General features: G+C 34.4%; 1 protein-coding gene across 2 annotated transcripts in view; it reads right to left on the bottom strand.

The window, feature by feature from the left end:
• LOC120636783 (bcl-2-related ovarian killer protein homolog A) overlaps positions 1-18316 on the bottom strand; it is a 47514-nt gene extending 29198 nt beyond the window's left edge. For both annotated transcript variants that reach the window (XM_039908358.1, XM_039908355.1), the window contains exon 1: positions 18103-18316. The gene's annotated coding sequence lies outside the window, so the exon portion shown is untranslated. The remainder of the gene's footprint in view (positions 1-18102) is intronic.
• Between the last annotated feature and the right edge of the window lie 472 nt (positions 18317-18788).

An 18788-nucleotide genomic window follows, 5' to 3' on the forward strand; every position in this document is an offset into this window, starting at 1 on the left:
CCACAATCATTGTTCAGGTTTGGCATAATAATCAATGTATTATATAAATAAGCGGTGATAGCCACATACCCACTGGGGGTTATAGTTCCTTTCGCTCCTTTAACTTTTCGGAGTTATTAGCGTTTAAAAAAAAATCAACGGTGTAGGAAAACATCTTGAGGAAACCTGCATGCCTGGGAGGTCTCCATAATGTTTTCGCTCATTTACCACGGTGCTATAGTCATACCGTCTGGTCTCTTGCCATCATCCCTGAACAAAGCGGGAGGCTCCAATTGTGAAGGGATAGACGCAGAGGCCAGAGGACGGACTATATCATTGATGATATAGCCCGGCGCGCCGTGACGATACAAATGGCCAGCACTTCGATTACAACTAAGCTCATGGTGAGCCAATTGATCCACACGAATGCCACAAGGGCAGGAATGAGGTTCGCATACTTTAATTCCCAAGCGTAAAAGTACCGCCACACGAAGCGATCTCCGGTCGAGTATCGTCCCTAAGCTGTGAGATGGCAAAGCGTGAAGCCAGTGATGATTAAATAAATCTATACATTTAAATAAGGATAGATTATGCTGGTGATGAAAATGGTGGAGGAACAGAAAAATCGCCAAAATAACTAAGAACCGGCTGGTACATACGCGGTAGGTACTGTGGCGACGCGACGTAGGTATACTTAACTCCAGCTGCGAAGAAAAAATATTAAGTAATTTTGACGAAGTACAGTTCTTTTCCCCGGGGATCATTCTGTTACTAAATTAACTTAAGTATTCAACTTAAACTTTACCTTGGTAAGAATTTATTAACTTCACGACTAAATACCAGTATACATAATTTACTATCAAAATTCGTAAGTTTCCACCCTTTAGCTTAACTGTACAACTCCGTTAAAAGGTTTTATTCGGGTTAAGTTGTCCAGTAAAGAGAATAACATTACGTTATGAACAACATCACGGCCAGGTTGCGTCCTGCATAAATGAACTCACGTGTATTTTACTAAATGCCCCTTAATGGCCGGGTTTAAAGTAGGAACAAAGTACCTCCTTATTAACATTACAATACAAAATAATGTAGACTATTATACAAATGGAATCTATTAGCAAAGCGTCGTAGAAGTCATTTTCCGCTCTGTGTTACGATATCGCTATTCTTAGAGATGTCGAATAATGGAATATCGATACGGTTAGGTTCACGCTTAGATTATGATCTTGTAAGGCTTCAAAAAACTACGCTTTGTTCTCATAAGCAACGTGGAAGGCAGCACGTTTTCATTTCTTTGTTATTCGAACTTTTTGACCTGTGCACCCGGTATAGTTAGATGGAAATTGTACCAAATTATATTGTCATTATGTATACCTACTTAAGAAACCTAATTCAACTCTGTGATATCTTTCGTCCAAAATGCCTCTGTGCATTTTGCATTTAGGATATTTTTAAGTATTTCAATAGCAGTTTCAAAACTCCCTTCTTTACCAAGTTATATCTTTTACCTATTTACAGCTCTCTTTGCTCTTATTTTGATTGTGTAGTTTCCATGGTTCCATGGCACGGTCCACTGATCCTTTATTCAAATAAATAAATAGACATGATTGCTTTGGCTACAGGTTATTCACTATAAGTACATTACATAATACCCACCTAGTTTATAAAAGACAAGCTTTTTCCCACGGCTTCGCTCACGTTGAGTTCAATTTTTGATTTGGTAAATTTTAACTATAAAGGTTTCAAAAAATGTCTTGCTGCTTATAGAATAATATGAACGTAAATGACTATAAAAATCAGAAACTGTCATATAAGTTTTCATCCCCTATTTCATGGAGTTAGAATTTATAAAATATGGAAAACCCATATTTCTTTATTTTTAATCGAAAACCTAAAATCAAATTGATAAATGAAGGATTTTATGCAAACTTTTATTCCCCATTTAAGCCTCTTAGGAATGGAATTTTCAAAAATCCTTTCTTAGCGGATTCCTAATCATTGTAATAACAATTTGTGTGCAAAATCATAGCCCGATCCGTCAAGTGGTTAGAGCTGTACGTTGATAGATCAGTCAGTCAGTCACCTTTGCCTTTTATATATTTATGAGTATATAGATAGAAGAAGGCAGGTGTAATTAATCGATAAATTGCCACGTGAAATATATTATGATTGTCGATATAGGGTAGATTCGTATCAATATAAAAGGTATAATTTTACCAGTGAGCATGAAAAGTATGGTTTTGACACACGATCCAATATTTAGTCCATCATAGTAGGTAATTGACAGCCAAAGTTATGTCCCTCTCCCTCTGCAAACGAAGTTTTATCTTTGACAGTTTGTATGGAACCTTTCTAACGAGGTTAAGAATCTATTTGACGGTAAACTCACATAATGAAATGGTTAACTAGGTAATTACAATGTATCATAACTGTGAATCTGTTTGACAGACCAACAGCAAAACGTCCTGTATCTTGAAAATAATAAGTGTATGGCACTTACACTCACAACAATAAATACGGCGATATAAATTACAATTTAATGCTCATGTAACTCAGACCTTCATATATACTCGTACATTCGATGTAGGTTCATATCGAAAGCTGTACGTGCGCTCTCTTCTTTATTTTGTACCTTCGTAATCAAAACAAAACTTTAAGTATGTCTAGACGGTGCTTTGACAACCCAGGACTGAAAATTATAGCCATAAAATGAAAACACTTTCAAAGAAGGAACGAAATTATTTGCTCTGAGAACAACTCAAACAAAATACAGAAATACGTCTTGGCATGATTAATTATTATTTTATTAGAACCTAGGCAAGCGAAGAAATATTTATTTTGGTAAGGGATCCAATCAGACATGTCAGTGTTTCTGGGCAGGTCTTATAGTGTTCCGAGAGAAATTTACAAAATACAAAAGGTCTATCTGGGATATCGTTCCTAGATAGATCTTTTGAATAAATGCCTCGTTTACTGGAAACTATCTGGGAAATATTAATTTTCCCAGATAGATTTCCAGTGTTTTCAAGTTTAGAATTTTGATAGATTTTTTCCAGCCTCGTCTGAGTGGAGCCTATCATCGGATAGTAATGCCATGGCAAGGCAGTATATGCTTCAGAATATTAAAGGTAAAAAGTGTGAAAGCGTTTGTACAAATAGTGTGCAATTAGGCCGCATACTGACGCTAGAAAGGGGCTTTTTGATTGATACTCTGAAAATATTTACACCAATGTCCAATTTTATTTGAACTGCAGTATTGCGAACGTAATGATTGTAAAGACTTGTAATTTTTAAAGATCTTATGTCTTTTTTTCCTCTCAGTTTACATGGTTCATAAACTTTTATTACGTGTATTGTCGTAGTACATTTATTTATTTTATATTCACCTAACTACCTTTAGTTGGGTGATTACTATTCCTCTACCAGTAAAGCCTACATAGTTTTTATAGATTTTTTTTTAATTTTGTTAAACTGTGAACTTAACACTATGACATTGATGAGACAAAGAAATCAATTCCACTTTACGTGCACGTAAAGCAATAACTTTCAAGTATTTATCATACCACTTCGCCAGTGTGATTAATATATTTAACCACGCCAAAGTATAGCTTTCTCGTTTTAAGCCGAAGAGAGGCAGATGGACACGGCCAAACTATAAAACTGAGAGCATGTACAGCACGGCCGGAAATTTCGAATCTAGTATAGGTAAGCATCGAAAAATTAGCTAAAGCTTTTAACTCCTCCGGGATAGCCAATCCTATCTGTCTATTGTGATTTCTAAATAAGTTTATACATAATTTTACTTATTATGAATGTAGCATCACTAGATTTTGTTTAAAGTACGTCAGTTTATTGCCTTTATAAAATCACGGAAAACATAAATAAAAAAAATGCTTTTTAAGAAACTAGCTTTCTTAAACATACAATCCGTTTAGCGTCTTAATCTGGACGAATAGGCTATATTATAAAGTCAGAAGTGTGTTGGTTTGTGTATTGGTTTGTTACCTATATTCAGCTCAACCACTGCATCTTGGAAATTTCGCACACATTTATATCTTGCATTCTTGCACATTATAGCTTGCAACCTGGATATAGTAATGGAATACTTTTATTTCCGGAAACCAGCGTAACGTTCCCGCAGAATTGATAGCCTTTATTACAGATTCCAACGGCTTCACAACCAGATCAATCTTGACGAAATATTGCAGAGAGATAGCTTGTATCCCGGAGACGGGTAGGGTTTACGTTTTATCCCAGGAAAACAACCAACTCCAGCGAACAAAGACGGGCAAATGCTTGTATTAAATAAAACTAATTTATGGAGTAACGTAATTACAGACCTAATCGATAGCGTGCGCCTAGTGGATATAAAATTGTTTTGGCTATTTGCTTAGAAGGATGGACATATTACAGGTTCGTGACTGTGCACATTATTTCAGCAAAAAGAACTGTTCTGTAGCCATTCTCGTAAAAATATTTAGCAAACAACATCCCAGTTTCACAGGAATAAAAATGTTATTTCGAGCTATGGCTTTTTTAATTTACACTGTCGATTATTCTAAATTGATGTTTGATGTCCATTGTTAAAAATGCATACCCGAGAGTATACATAACCTTTAATATATCAGCGTCCGAGTGTTTTTTACCCGAGAGAGACGCTACGATAAATTATGCGTGGTATGTGTAGTCCAATAAGTTCAAGATTGCATTCTAATTGTAACAAAAAATACAAAACTAATAAAATATAATCTAACTCCTATAAAGCACTTTACTCTGAATGTTCATTTGTTTGAGCATGATTATTGAATAACTAACAATCAACAAATTAAAACAGCCTGTTCTGCAAGCTCTTTGAACTAAGGTCGCGTTTCAAATTTATTTAGGTAATTTAAGAAAGAGAATTGTTTGCAATTTATTAATTTCCCTAGAACTTTGTTAATTAATTATAAAGACTGCAAATATCGTCCTCGGGGTGTTGTTACTCTTGTTTTCATTTGGATATAGACGATTAAAGAACTTTGTTTTAAATGTAGGAAAGTAGGCTTTTAGTAGAATTTGCGAAGACAGTTCGATTTTTCTCGCAATTTACATTTTTAAATGATACAAAATAAGATGATTATTTAGGAACAAGGTTGTCAATTTGACGAGTATTTTTCAACTGAACTTCAGATAAATCTTTAGACATATTCCGTAAACACTAAGAAAAATATATATTTAAAATACCTGAAACATGAAGCAGATTAGAAAGCTTACGAAAGGTAGGTATATAATTAAGAAAGTTGGAATATGGGTGGATGTTTAAGAAGGAAGCATTGTTGACGTCGGAGACGTGGAACCTGAACAAAGTAACTACATAGTTTTTAAAACTTGAAGTTGTTGTTGTTTTTTGGTTTGTAACTTCCGTCGTGTTTACTATAAGATACGGCTCTACTTAGTACCTCATTAAATATCAATTTGTTGTAGGTAAAAATTATATCTCTACCTAGGTAAATAGAGGCTGGTAAGTACCATTGAATTTTTTTTTGTAAAAACATAGTGATTTTAAATAACATAAATAAACAAGTAGATAGTTAAAAAAACAAACATGAGCATTAAAACGTAAAAACGACACATAAAGAAAAATTTAATTAAAGAGAATTGTACAAACATCAAACAATGTTTAAAGTAACTTTATAGCGGCTTCGCAAATGATATTAAGGTTACATTTCTATTTTTCTAAAAGAACTCGTTAGCCCCTAGCGTTAAATATACAGTATTAAACTTTGTATACGCACTCGTAAACGGAAACTAATGCGACTGTGTACGTATCTGTTTAGTGATAAACGCGTGAACGGAACTGCTATCTACTCACTCGGCTCTTAAAATATCACGTTAGTTCTTCTTGTCCATACATTTTATACTATCTGCCCGCATGACGCCTATATGCCCGTCTTCAGAAATTAAGCTACTTTAACCAGGAGATTTTCCGGGAAGCTATGTAGCTTCCCGGAAAATCTCCTGGTTAAAGTATGTGTGCACACATGTGTGTGTCCATCAAGATCGGTTCAACGGTTGAGCTGAACGTAGGTAACAAGCAACAAACAGACACACTTTCGCATTTATTAGTGATTTCTCAAGAAACTTACTGGTTTTTGGAGAGCACTCTATTATCGATACTAAATCCAACTGTAATTGTAATTTTTTTTCAATGAGAATTCAAATGAGACTTTACACGATTTGAGTTCATACTACGAGGTAGGACATAATATACTTTTGTCCCGAAATTCAGCTCAATTTCTTTGGGAGAGGGGATGAAACTGTTTGCCGATTTATTACCATAACACCTTGAAATGTAAACAGGTTAAGATATTCTGTTTATGTTGGATAGCTTATACTATCAGTTTACAATATTACCAAATTATCTTTCTAACATCCAAAGACCCATTCATTTACTGACTTGGGTTAACGTTGCTTACCAACTGCTATTGACTAATAAGATGTACTGTTGTTAAGCCAAACCTTGTTAATGCAGTCATTTGTTATAGGGGCTTCAAATAATTTAAATAAGGCAAAACGTGAGTAGGTCCTCGGGACGGGTATTTGCGACTAGCAATTTTTACGGGATTTGTTTTAAATATTTTGAAATACTATCTGTACTTAATATCATAGGTTAGTTAGTATATTTGGCACGTCCAGTACGATTGAAAAAAAAATACTACATAGTCTACTTCAATAAATCAGATACCAGAATTCATATTACGTCTGTGCCAAAAACAGATTTATTGAAGTAGGTGTAGAATATGTACGCTGCGTCACGTAATTTACGCGGGCGAAGCCGCAGAGCACATCTAGTGTAGTATAAACAAAGATTATAAATAAATAAAGGGAGAGTTGATAATTATTTTTGGATGGCCTTTAGTTATAAGGACTACGACAAACGTTCGTACTTTCGTAGTAAATACAAGGTACTAATTAATGTTAAGTTTCCTCGGCGCATTTCCAAGAAAAATTAAATACAATTTTATTTTTCTAATGTTTAACATTAGAAAAATAAAATTGAGTTGTTCATTTAATACACCGATTGCCCATTTAATTGTATTTTGATTTTGGTATGATGTAATAGAGTAGGTAAAGCTATTAAGGCATCAAATTTAGATCTTTTATTTCGATAACTGACTGCGTTTACTACGTAAGTTCCTTTGTTCTCTGTTTGATGTGATAATTACAACTGTTTACTCGCGCTCATAAACGGAAATTGAAGCTACACTGTGTATATATTTATCAAACAGCTTATAAATACAAGTTGGGATGGCCGTATACCGAAAATTTGTGTTTTTTTTTTATGGTAACAGTTGACAGACCAAGCAGGCATGCAAATAACACGTCCTGTAACATGTCGCCTTGCATTCATTAACCTGAGGCGTAGGTGTGAAGCCTCATGTGCCTGCAATGAAACAGGCGACTAGCCGTTACACCGGAAAAAGGAAGAAGCACTTTGTCTCCTTATTTCTAAATCATCATATGCACCACAAAGATTTTATTCTTCCGGCTTCAATCCTACATTTTACCATGGGCTTCTTCAAATCAAAGTAAGAGTAAATAGGTACCTACACAACTTCTTAGTTAACACGCGTCATGTTTATTATTCAACATAGGGGTACTACTATACATAATTCTAAATCTAATCCAAGTTTTTATCAAGCACCTCAATTTTTTTGGCTACACCCTCACTCGTTTTTCTCGCACGTCCGAAGGTTTGCTGATAGAATATCCTTTACCATCAAGTGCGCCTTTTATAAACCCTTTTTTTGGTTGTTCAATAAAGTTAATAAAAAAAGCGCAGTGCTTATTAAAAAAAAAGTATCGCAATCATTATATGCAAAAGCCGTAACCAGCTGGTTACGGCTTTTGCGCTTTGGCTACTTATTCGGGGGAACTGAGTTCGATCCCCGACAATCACCTTTAACTTTTAGGAGTTATGTGCGTTTTAATCCATTAAATATCTTCATTTGCTTCAACGAGCAAACGTGCGTGCCTTAGAGTGCTCAAAAAGATCGCAAATCTACCAATCTGCACACGGCCAGATTGGTGAACTAGGGCCTGAGCCCTTCTCAGAGGTGACCCTTGCCCTGTAGTGGGCCGGTGATGGATTTAAATGATGATGAATTATGCTTTTTTTGTAAACTAGGAAATTTATATTCCTTTTATTTTGATTACACACGTATCATGAGGCTGTTTGTACATTGTTATGCATACAGCAGGAAAATTGCATAAAATGGCAAAAATCCTCCTCTCATACGGGCTATATTTAAATTTTAGAGTATGCAGTGCTTTTGTGCATGTATGAAGTGCACGCCACTGAGCACCTATAAACTACAAAGGATTTAAATAAAAAAGGATACCCAAGCCTGCACTATCTGTACGTATAGGTATAGGCTCCATTTTAAGTCTTGGCTTGAAGTGTAATATATTATGTCTTTTAAGATAAACCTTACTCTGAACACGATTTATATCTAAAAGAAAAGGGTCTGGCGACTTAATTAATGTGCAATGTTCGTATTTTATACCGTGTGAGTCTTCACAAAATATAGTGCATTGGAAAAAAACAAATATATCGAAAGGAAATAATATAATAAGTCTAGCAAATTTGTTGCATTATATTAGTGTATTGTTTTGAAGCAGGCAATGCAGATAATGAAAATACAATTTGGTACCTACTTAATAAATTTAATTAATATCGCGGACTTTCTTTATTTAGTTTTTTTAAGTTCCTCGTCAATGAAATTAGAGAGAATTTCCTAAAACAATTCAAATGAAATTAAAAAAAAATATTCGAGCTATTAGGAATGTTAATGATAATAGCAGTATGGTAATGAACCTAAGTTTAGCAGATGGTAATAGGAGGTGTAGGTACTTACCTAAAATCGGAATAAATAAAATTAATTTAATCATATTTAATTTAATTTAATTCAACTTTATAATGTAAAACGGAAGGCTTTTAAGACGAATTTGTTGCCCCTTTCCGGAGCAACGGCCTGAGGTATCACTTTTTGAATCATTTGAAACTTATAATGAACGCCAAAGTCAATAGTCTCTTATTACTGTACAATTCTCAAGTATCTTAAACGCAGTAAAAAGAAAAAGCCTTTAAAAGTGTATTTCCATAAAATTCGACAAGACACCAATGAATTCTTTTAAAAATCTTCCTGAGTCAGTTTTTTTAAGTCAAAAATTCACTAAAATAGAATCTCTTTTTTTTAATTGAGGAAACCAATAAATTAAAATTACAAAAATATTTTGTAAACGTTTATTATGGAATTATATATTTTAATTTACATATTTATTATAAAATTGTGTCGATTGGTATCTGAGGAAAGCACTGAATCAAATTGATCACAAAAAGAATTACTTGAGTATTTAAAACGACCCATTGCTTCAAATTTTACGTTTTGTCGGTAAACACCCAACCCAAAAACAAAAAAAACATAGTTCGTTGCCAAAACCTTTGGTATATGCGACGATTATATCAAATATGAATGAAAATAATGTTTTCTTAAAATATATATTTTTCCCGTAATAACCAGTGTCTTCAGTTTGAACCGAAACCACTAATTAATTATTCTTGGCATACTTAAACTGGATACTATATATTTTCTTCTTTCATTAAGGATTGTCTGGTGGAGATCGCTTAATAAGACCGCCTTTGCGCATTTTTATTTTTCTTGATTTTCTGTTCCATATTTATTATCTTTATCCCTTAAATCCCTATCAATCTATGAAGAGATTCATCGGTCGCAAGATTTCCGGGATCGAGTTTGCCACTCGGCTCTTTAACTTCGCGATAAACGAGGCGGAAGTATCAAAAAATGACGGCCAACCTTCATTAGTTGGTGACGCACTTAGAGCAGAAGAACACGATGGAAACTGGGATGGTAAAAGATTGATACAGGTCATATATAGCTTAGTATATAGTATCAAAGCTAACTTCAGTTGTTCAGGGTAAAGGTAGCAAATTAAGATTTTTGGTGAATATCTTCAGAATATCTTTTGAAGATAAAGTTTCGGTAATAAATTTTAGCTGATCTAATTCTATACAGAAAGGTCCCGGAATACAATTCACTAAGAGGATTATTCATGAGATAAAGCGTCTTAAACTATTCTGGAGTATTCGCTCAAAGAATATATTTGGGAGCATCCATAGCACTGATTGATGAGAAACTTAGGTAGTAGGCACACATCTTTATTTTATTTTACACATACATCACATTTTAACATTTCCCTCATTATTTTACTCGCACTGTAAGGAAAGTACGAGTACCATAGTGAGAATGAGAGTGATATTGGTGCTAATTGAAGACGTCCCTGACGCTCCGGTGAGCGCTGCGGTTTTAAGTTGGAGGTCCCGGGTTCGATTCCCGGCGTGGCTCCAACAATCCTACTAACAAAGACGTGCCGCTAAGCGATTTTTCGTAACTGACATGCTCCAAAACAGATTAGCCCGCATCTTAGACTGCACAATCATAATAACATATAAAAATTAATAGCATCCTCACTTAGCGCCAGATGAGATTGCAGTCAAGGGCTAAATTATAGTGGAAAAAAAATCTATTAAATACAAATCTCTAAAGGAAATTAAATTTACGAATCCAATTTTAAATTAAAAGCTAGTTATGTTTGCTTTACCATAGCAAACATATGTTTGCAAGTATATCAATGTATACAGTATCATTTGTTGTAATTTTTTTGTGATGGCTAAACCTAAAAACTACCTGACTTTTTGCTAAAATTCTTTCGCCTGGAAAAGCTTTATTCTTAGCAAGTAAAAGCTAGTCTATATCTTGTTATAGTAATAACAAGATTTTAGTTCTAAATAGTAGGTATAAAATTCATCATACACTTTTTTTCCATAGTGAGGATGTATTTGCGGTCTGCGTGAAAATAAATTACGTAAACGCTCCGCACTTGTTTCAAATACATTAGTATCAAGAGCTTCGCAAACAATTCCTCGCGTCCGTACTGTTAACAATGCAAATCCATTAACACAATCTGCACTACACTACGTTACACTATGAAGCCATTAAACACGTGTAAGTGCGGCCAAAAGGAGTACAGGAGTAAAAACATGATTCACCTTCCGTGTTACAGACTGTAGATCAAATATGTTTGTAAACTGAAATTAGAATCTTTATTTGCGTAAACCACGATTTCTCAGAACAATATAAGGGCATACGAGTACATTCATCAGTTTGGCATAGCTAAGATAGCTTTGAGATTGAGTAGGTTTTGTGGGATCGTTCTTACCTATTGGTAGGCATATACGGACTTTGAATTTAGTTCCTAAGCAGATTTTTGTAATTTTTCTAGCTGTTTTCCGCGTTTATTACGGTTTATTTTAAATCGCTTGGGAAACGTTCGTTGTGAACTAAGGACTTATAATATAAGTAAAAAATTAATCTTCCTACCAATTACACATCCCGCTAATCTGATCTAGCCCAGCATGGTGGATCTTAGTTCTTCAATCTCTCATATGAGAGAGGAGGCTTGTTCTCCTGTAATCTAGGACATAATAAACGATATATACGGCTTAACCCCGGTTTTAAAAAAAATGTACTTGCTGTACGACTCGGAGGGAACCTAGTTTTTTTTAAGTATTTTATAAACGGACTAGTAGTGGTATACAAGTCAATCTTTTAAAAGCCATGTTCACTTCTCGCTAGTAGAGCCAAGAGCCTACTAACTACTCTTTCTTTAATTTCTGTTGGTAAAGTTGTGGCAAACCTAAGAAGACGCAAGGTAATTGCAGCTTTGAAGTTTTTCTACAATATTTTTTTTAAACACCTCATATCTACAGTAATAAACATTATTTCTCTTAATAAATTTAATAAAAATATTTACATACAAAAATAAATAAGCTTCTAGAAAATATATTTTGTTTTTCCATAAAATGTAGCTCGCCCGCTTTATTTCTGAAGCTAATGAACCATTTTCTTAACTTTTCAAACTTATGCTGATGCAAATAAGTTTAAAAGGCTTCATTCTTGGTAAACAATAGACTGCTTTATTATAAACTTATTTCTTTTATACCACATCCTGTTTACATTTTAATAAGGTGTAAACTTTTAAATAATTAGATGCTCCCGTAGTTTTCTCCCTCACATAGTTTTCGGGCTATAAAAGCGCCAGTTCATGCTAAAAGTGGGCGTAGGCTACTTCAAACACTCGGCACGTACTCTACACTATCAGAGTTCTTATACGTGCGGCGCGATTTCGTAGAGCATAATTTCTGTTGTTTAATTGTTGAAATTAAAGTAGAAAACCACATTGAGTTACTTGCTAAATTAGTAAATAATGTCCTTTTTTATCACATAGTTTCCAAAGTAGCATGTAGGTGTAATGCAAACTAAGTATATGAGCGGACAAACTTTAATAGGATATACTATAACTCGGTACACAGTAATAACCTTAAAACTTTTTCAAAGTCGTTACCTAGGAGAACTTATCTCTACTATCCCTATCCCTACATCCCTAGAAATATTATAAATGTCAATGTAAGTTTGTTTGTTACGCTTTCACGCAAAAACTACTGAACCGATCCTCATGAAACTTTGTACACATTCTTGGAAGTGTTAGAAGTAATATAGGATACTTTTTATCCCGACATTAAGCTCGGTTCTTTTGGGAAAGTGTTTAACGACTTTACACCATAACTCCGACAAATTATAACCAATTTAAATAATTATTTTTGTACTATAGAGTGTGTACGATAAAATGTTTTTAATTTTGCCCAAAATTTGTGAAGATCTGATGAATGTGGTTGGAGATAGAGGACAGAACTCCTCAGCGGACAGCAGCAAACCCCTCATTTAAGGCTTAGCGACAAGAATACTTTAATTTTTTTTAGAACTACAACTAAATTGAATGACACATAAAAAAACAAAATCAAACGCAGACGAAGTCGCGGGCAAAAGCTAGTATATTATAAAATACAATACAATGAAGACCAAGCTTATTTTGCGTTAGTTCGCTATACGAGGCTTGTTAGAAGGGGGGGTTATAATTAAAAACCGACTAAGTGGAATTAAACACGAAGGGTCCCTACCTAGATGCAGTATGAAGCACTACATGGTATCAAGCAGAAACAGCTAAACAACACGTTTCTTGTAAGGCGTTTAGTAGTAGTAGAGCTCTTTGTGACAGAGCTTGTCCGGACAAATAGTACTGCCATGCTTATTTTTGACGCCAAGCGGCATTGATGTGTTCCGGTCTGATGGGTTGCAGGTGCGAGGACCACAATGCGGCTCCTTGTAGGACGTGGTCCTGGCGTACTCTGCGATGTTTTGTTCTGTTTATAAGCAACACATCAAAAAAAGTGAATTTTTCCTATTCACTTTTGATTTTTTTTTTAATCTTAGTAAATCCGTAACAGATATTCACATGCTGTGAAAATTTCAACTCTGTACTTATTACGTTTACTACGGAGGAGGTTATAAGGTGGGAAATCTTTAGGGTTGCCTTATCTACGCTTAAAAAAAAGTAAATAGCTACCACCATATATAAGAGTTATAAATCCGTAAATAAGCTAACATGTAACATTCAAGTAAATATCAAATACCGTACACAAAGTTGTTTGTCTCATTCGGAGATAAACAGATCCTGCACAAACAACCATATTAGTTTAGGAGTTCATATCGTTCGTAGCACAGAGCACTCATATACGGGTTACAATATATCTATACTGAAGAGTGTTGATCATTTTACGCAAACATTCACATGTTAAAAGCTTTTAATGAGAACTTCTAAACTATAAAGGAGATTTCAATCGCTTGGAAAGCAAGCGCATGGTTGTAGATTGTGAGTGATAACGAATGAAGACTAGAACGCGTTTGCTTAGAACAGGCCTGAAAACTGAAAGTATCTTTTAAGTTATTTCTTGACAGAAATTTTTGGCAAATAATGTACGTACTTATCACATGTTTCATAGATAGTTGGTAAGAACGCCTTAGACGCTGCTTGTTTATAAGAAGAGAACAAAAAAAAGCTTGTCTTTCTTACCCAAAGTAAGTAAGGTGCGAATTATACACAAGTGCCTGCAGCTCGGCAGCCCTAGGGTGGCGCTAGGGGTGCGACCACGACGGGTGCATTCAAGGGGTTGGGAGTAAGTGAATTTAATGCATCGATGGATCGTCTGCCAAAATGTTCCTAATCTGCAGCTTGATCACGAATACTTTAGATACGCTATTGCTATCTTGGATCGTAATATTTTCTTCATTCTCCACAAAGAGAGAGTGTCTAATAATCTAGGGCTGCCCCTGTGCCTTGCCCAGCGCTTAGCTTACGCGCTTCTGCGAACCTTACATGCCTTCGTGCCTTCTGCGTCCGCGCTACATTGGCGAAGTAAAATGTGCCCAGCTAGCACGCGTAAAAGCCATAATCAAGAATTGAAGCGAATGTTATATAAAAAACAGCCATTTAAGTGGGTAACAAAAAACAGATATTATTTTATACGTGTAAAATATGGTCACTGAAAACGCAGTAGGTACGTAAGAAATATTTAAGATGGGTCACTACAATTATTACTACGACTTTGATTAAACCTAAATATAATAGACCTCGTGGACCGTAGTTCAACATTACATGATACAAAAAAACGACTTAGATAGTAAATTTTAAACCAACAGCTAAAAATTACATTTTTGTATAAATAAAGCTTTAATACCACGTGCTAATGCTAGCTTTAAAAAATTGCAATTATTAATAATTTTAAAAGAAAATGTTGGTTTACCCGGATAACCTGAGAAGCTAAGTTTGCCCGTAACGCTTCGAATGTCCAGCCGCCATGTTATGATTTTTATTGCGTAAACAATGCATATTTATGTGACAGCATCAATCGTGGTTTATTTGCTGTAATTTAATCTAAGCATGCCAAATTTAAATATGACAATTTCAGAATAAAACGCTCGCGGAAAAAAGTCACATATATGAAATACACTATAAATGATGGAGTTATAACCGAAAATACAAAACTAAAATTTAAAAAAAAAACATCCGAATCGATACCCTCCTCCTTTTTGAGGGAAGTCTGTTAAAAATAATGATGTTTTACATTTTTAAGATGACGTTAATATTCAAAAGTTCCAGGTACAGAGTACCTGTACCTGTAATAAAGATAAAGTCAAGAACTATGAGGTAGAACAATCGTTCCTTATTAGTCATTAAGCTTTATTGTTCCCTTAAAGGTGGCTTGCTCTCAATTTTTATTCACGTTCAAAAGAAGTATGTAATAAGGTAATAAGATTACGATCTCGTCCAGTGCTACGTACGCGTAGTTATAGGAGATAAGCAAAGTGCTAAGATCCAGAAGTTTTTTACAATACTGCAGTATTGTAACTTTTACTTATGTTATTATTCATGTTGTAAGTTGTGAAATAAGAGTAAATAAGTGATATAATATATCTCTTAACTTCAATATAGAGTGTATGATTGTACTAGTCAAGCCCTATAATTTGATAGCTGTATTGAGAAAGCTGTGCAAAATATGTAATCCGCCATTTTGTGGCGGCGGCAATTTGTGACCGATTTTCATTAAACATAGCTAAGAACATTCTCGCCTAATTCACTTTTCAAATAAAAAGAACGAAATAAAAATTGGTTTATCCAATCGTGGGCTACGATGCCACAGCAACACACACTCACGCACACACACACACTCACTCAACAAACAAACACGCGCTAACACACAGACACGTTATATATAACAAACACCCCGTCGTTTCTGCGTGGCCGGGGGTTAATTATATTTGACATTTTGCTTTCACACCTTACTTATTTTTTCTTATGTAGAGTTTTAGACAGTGGTTTCGATCATTGATTTGAAAACTTAATGATTTCGATTATTTCAAATAGAAAGATTGATAGCCCCGCCCCCATCACCGTTTCCAATCATCAATAAAATTATTGAGACTCTAAAAAAGACTAATGAAATTTTTTTTTTCTGGGACAACGTCTTTCAAGAGTTGTATTTACTGACACAACAACATTTTTGTAAAAGGAGCTACAGGTAATTTCAAAACGCATGCCGTTAAATTCTGCAGTTCAAGCGCGCGCCAAGTAGTAAAAATATTTTCTATGATGATGAAGATAATTGTATCAAAAGTCTATTTTAATGGTTTAATTTGTTAATATTTTAAGTAGGTTTATTTACAATTAAACTAATTAAAGTAGCCCATTTTATCGTAAAATCTAAATTGATCAAATTGTCTGAGAAACAATGTTTTTAAATGTTTTCTGGCTTTAAAAGTCATTGCTCGGATAAAGAATTATCTGACTAAGTTTAGGTTATATTTATTTTAAATATATATATATATATATATATATATATATATATATATCTATTAAACAGTCGAACTCGGATGATCTACATAAAGCCTTTGTATGGAGATGCGGTTGGGTGGGCTGGCCTTAAGTTATATCGTTGAAAAACATGTGCTATTTAAAAAAAAGATATTTACGAGTACCTACTTACTTAGTCTCTTGTAAAACTGATTTTTTTCCTTCAATTCTACTATCGCATTTTGGTGAACAACTATAAAATTACAAAAAAAAACAGTGGAAGGGTAAGCACGATCTCACAATAAATCTTTATAAGATTTCTTAACAACCCTTCCAAACTACAGCAATAAAGCTGGCTCAAAAGGCACTGGATCAGAGACACGAATATTTCATTATAATTTGTCCGTAGTTAAAGTCAAAAAGAATTTTATGGAGGGTTAGATCTCTTTTCAGAATGAGAAGGTTTTAGGCCGTTAATAATCATACTGGCCAAGTGTGGATTGTTAGACTTCACATGTCCTTGAGAAGATTATGAAGAACTTCGAGATATGCAGGTTGAAGTAAAGTGATATTGTGCCATAACTCAGAACCTTTGCTGGTGCGTGTCGGGGTTCGAACTCTTTCTGTGGAAAACTTGTAACAATATTTCATTTTGTAGAATTGAAAGCTGCCTATATTTTATTTACGACAGTTACCTAAGTACTTTATTGTTACCTACCAATCTCGTTGAAACTTTATTGGGTACTTTCTTATTGCTGTTGTAGGTACCTATGCATAGCGTGTGGTTTCTGTCGCATTTTTTAAATTCCAATTTTGATTTTGTTTGTATATTGCATTTTTGAGGCTATTGAGAAACTTCAGTTAGGTATCTTTACAAACGCTTGCTGCTTCGCTCGTAATACTCGTATATCCATACTTCCCTAATATCTAAAGAATTGAAAATATGATACTTGCTGGTTGATTCATAGCAAACAATCAACTCAAATTTAAAATATTAGTTCGTTTCTCGGGATTATTAAAGTGAAAATATCATGATTATTCCAAGAGCCTTAAAACCAGATTTAATAGATATTCGTAAAGAAATTTAACAAAAATTCACTTCTGTGTCCATCCCGTAGATACAGTGCCTTTTGCTGCTATGAAAAATAGACCATGTCTCTGGCATCTCATAAATTGTCTATATTCAAATTGCTCCGTTGTTGTGTTTGAAGGTCAAATCAATAAACCACTTTCGCATCAAGGTATACTTGTAAAGATAATAGGTAATACCTTCATAGATCACTTTGGTAAATGGAAGAGAAGATAAGTAAAGTGTTGAAAAGAATTAAGATAAAACATTAAATAAGTTTCGCTGGTAGGTATTTATAAGGTGTATACTGAATTTTTTGTACTTGAATTTTTTGCAGTGCATCATCTTGAATCATAAGGTTTACGGACAGTAAAAAAGTCAATAGGTATCTATAGGTAGCTAAATGATTGTAACTACGCTGTACTTGAGGATGTAGTAATTCTAAATTCTGAGAGTATAAAGTACTCATAAGTACCTAACTATTTTGTTGCATACGATGCGATAAAAGATTTTAAATAACCGTGTCAAGTTGAACAACGAGTGAGGTACTATCCTATAGCATATACTGTGTAACCTTAACAAATCATTTGCATTCACGGCAGGGATTTATCGATACCTTAATCGTAAACAAAACATAAAATCGATCAAACCGAAAAGGACTTTAAATGATATATTTCTGATTATATTAATTAAGGAACCTTTGGGAAATTGGTGTTAGCAATGGTAGGAAGTAAAATGTGATATACCTTGATAAAATTATCAGCAGTGCCTAAAATTTCGTTCGGCTCCTGTGTTTATTTTGAATCTGTAAATCCAGTTGTGCTTGCAGCCGGCTGGAAGGGGTGAACACAAGTGGTCTTAAACAATGTAAGCGGCTAAACGGGAGATTGTATTCGGTTGAAATGGGTCACAGAACTAACGTTAGATGTCAACTCATGCGACTCGGTTGGTAGCACGAGCGCCGCGCACGGCACGCGGTTATCAACTAAGCACAATAAAAATGCCGGTTGCTATAACCAACCAATGCTTTTCTTACTGTATTGTAAACATCAACACGTATTGTTGAATCTAGATGGGATCGATATATTTCCTACACATTAATGCGTAGCGCACAATATGGATTTATTTGATGTGTTTCATAACACCTATGCTATAAAGTTAGTTAGATCTAAGTAACGCACCTACTACATTATTTGAATAGATTTGTTTACCATAAAATACTTATTAAGCATAATTAAATACCACTTTTCATCAATGGGCAGGATATTTGTGTTGCTATAGTTAAGTAGGTAGTTAGGTTGTTTTCAAGTAAAAAAATAAGTACCTACTAACTAAGCACGAAAAACCCAGACAATCGCGGTAACTAAAAAAAGATTCCACAGCATGGAATTTTACTAACAATAATTAGGAGTTTACAGTTTATACTGTCGTG

This window comes from Pararge aegeria, chromosome 3, assembly GCF_905163445.1.
Source record: "Pararge aegeria chromosome 3, ilParAegt1.1, whole genome shotgun sequence".
In the NCBI taxonomy this organism is placed as follows: domain Eukaryota; kingdom Metazoa; phylum Arthropoda; class Insecta; order Lepidoptera; family Nymphalidae; genus Pararge; species Pararge aegeria.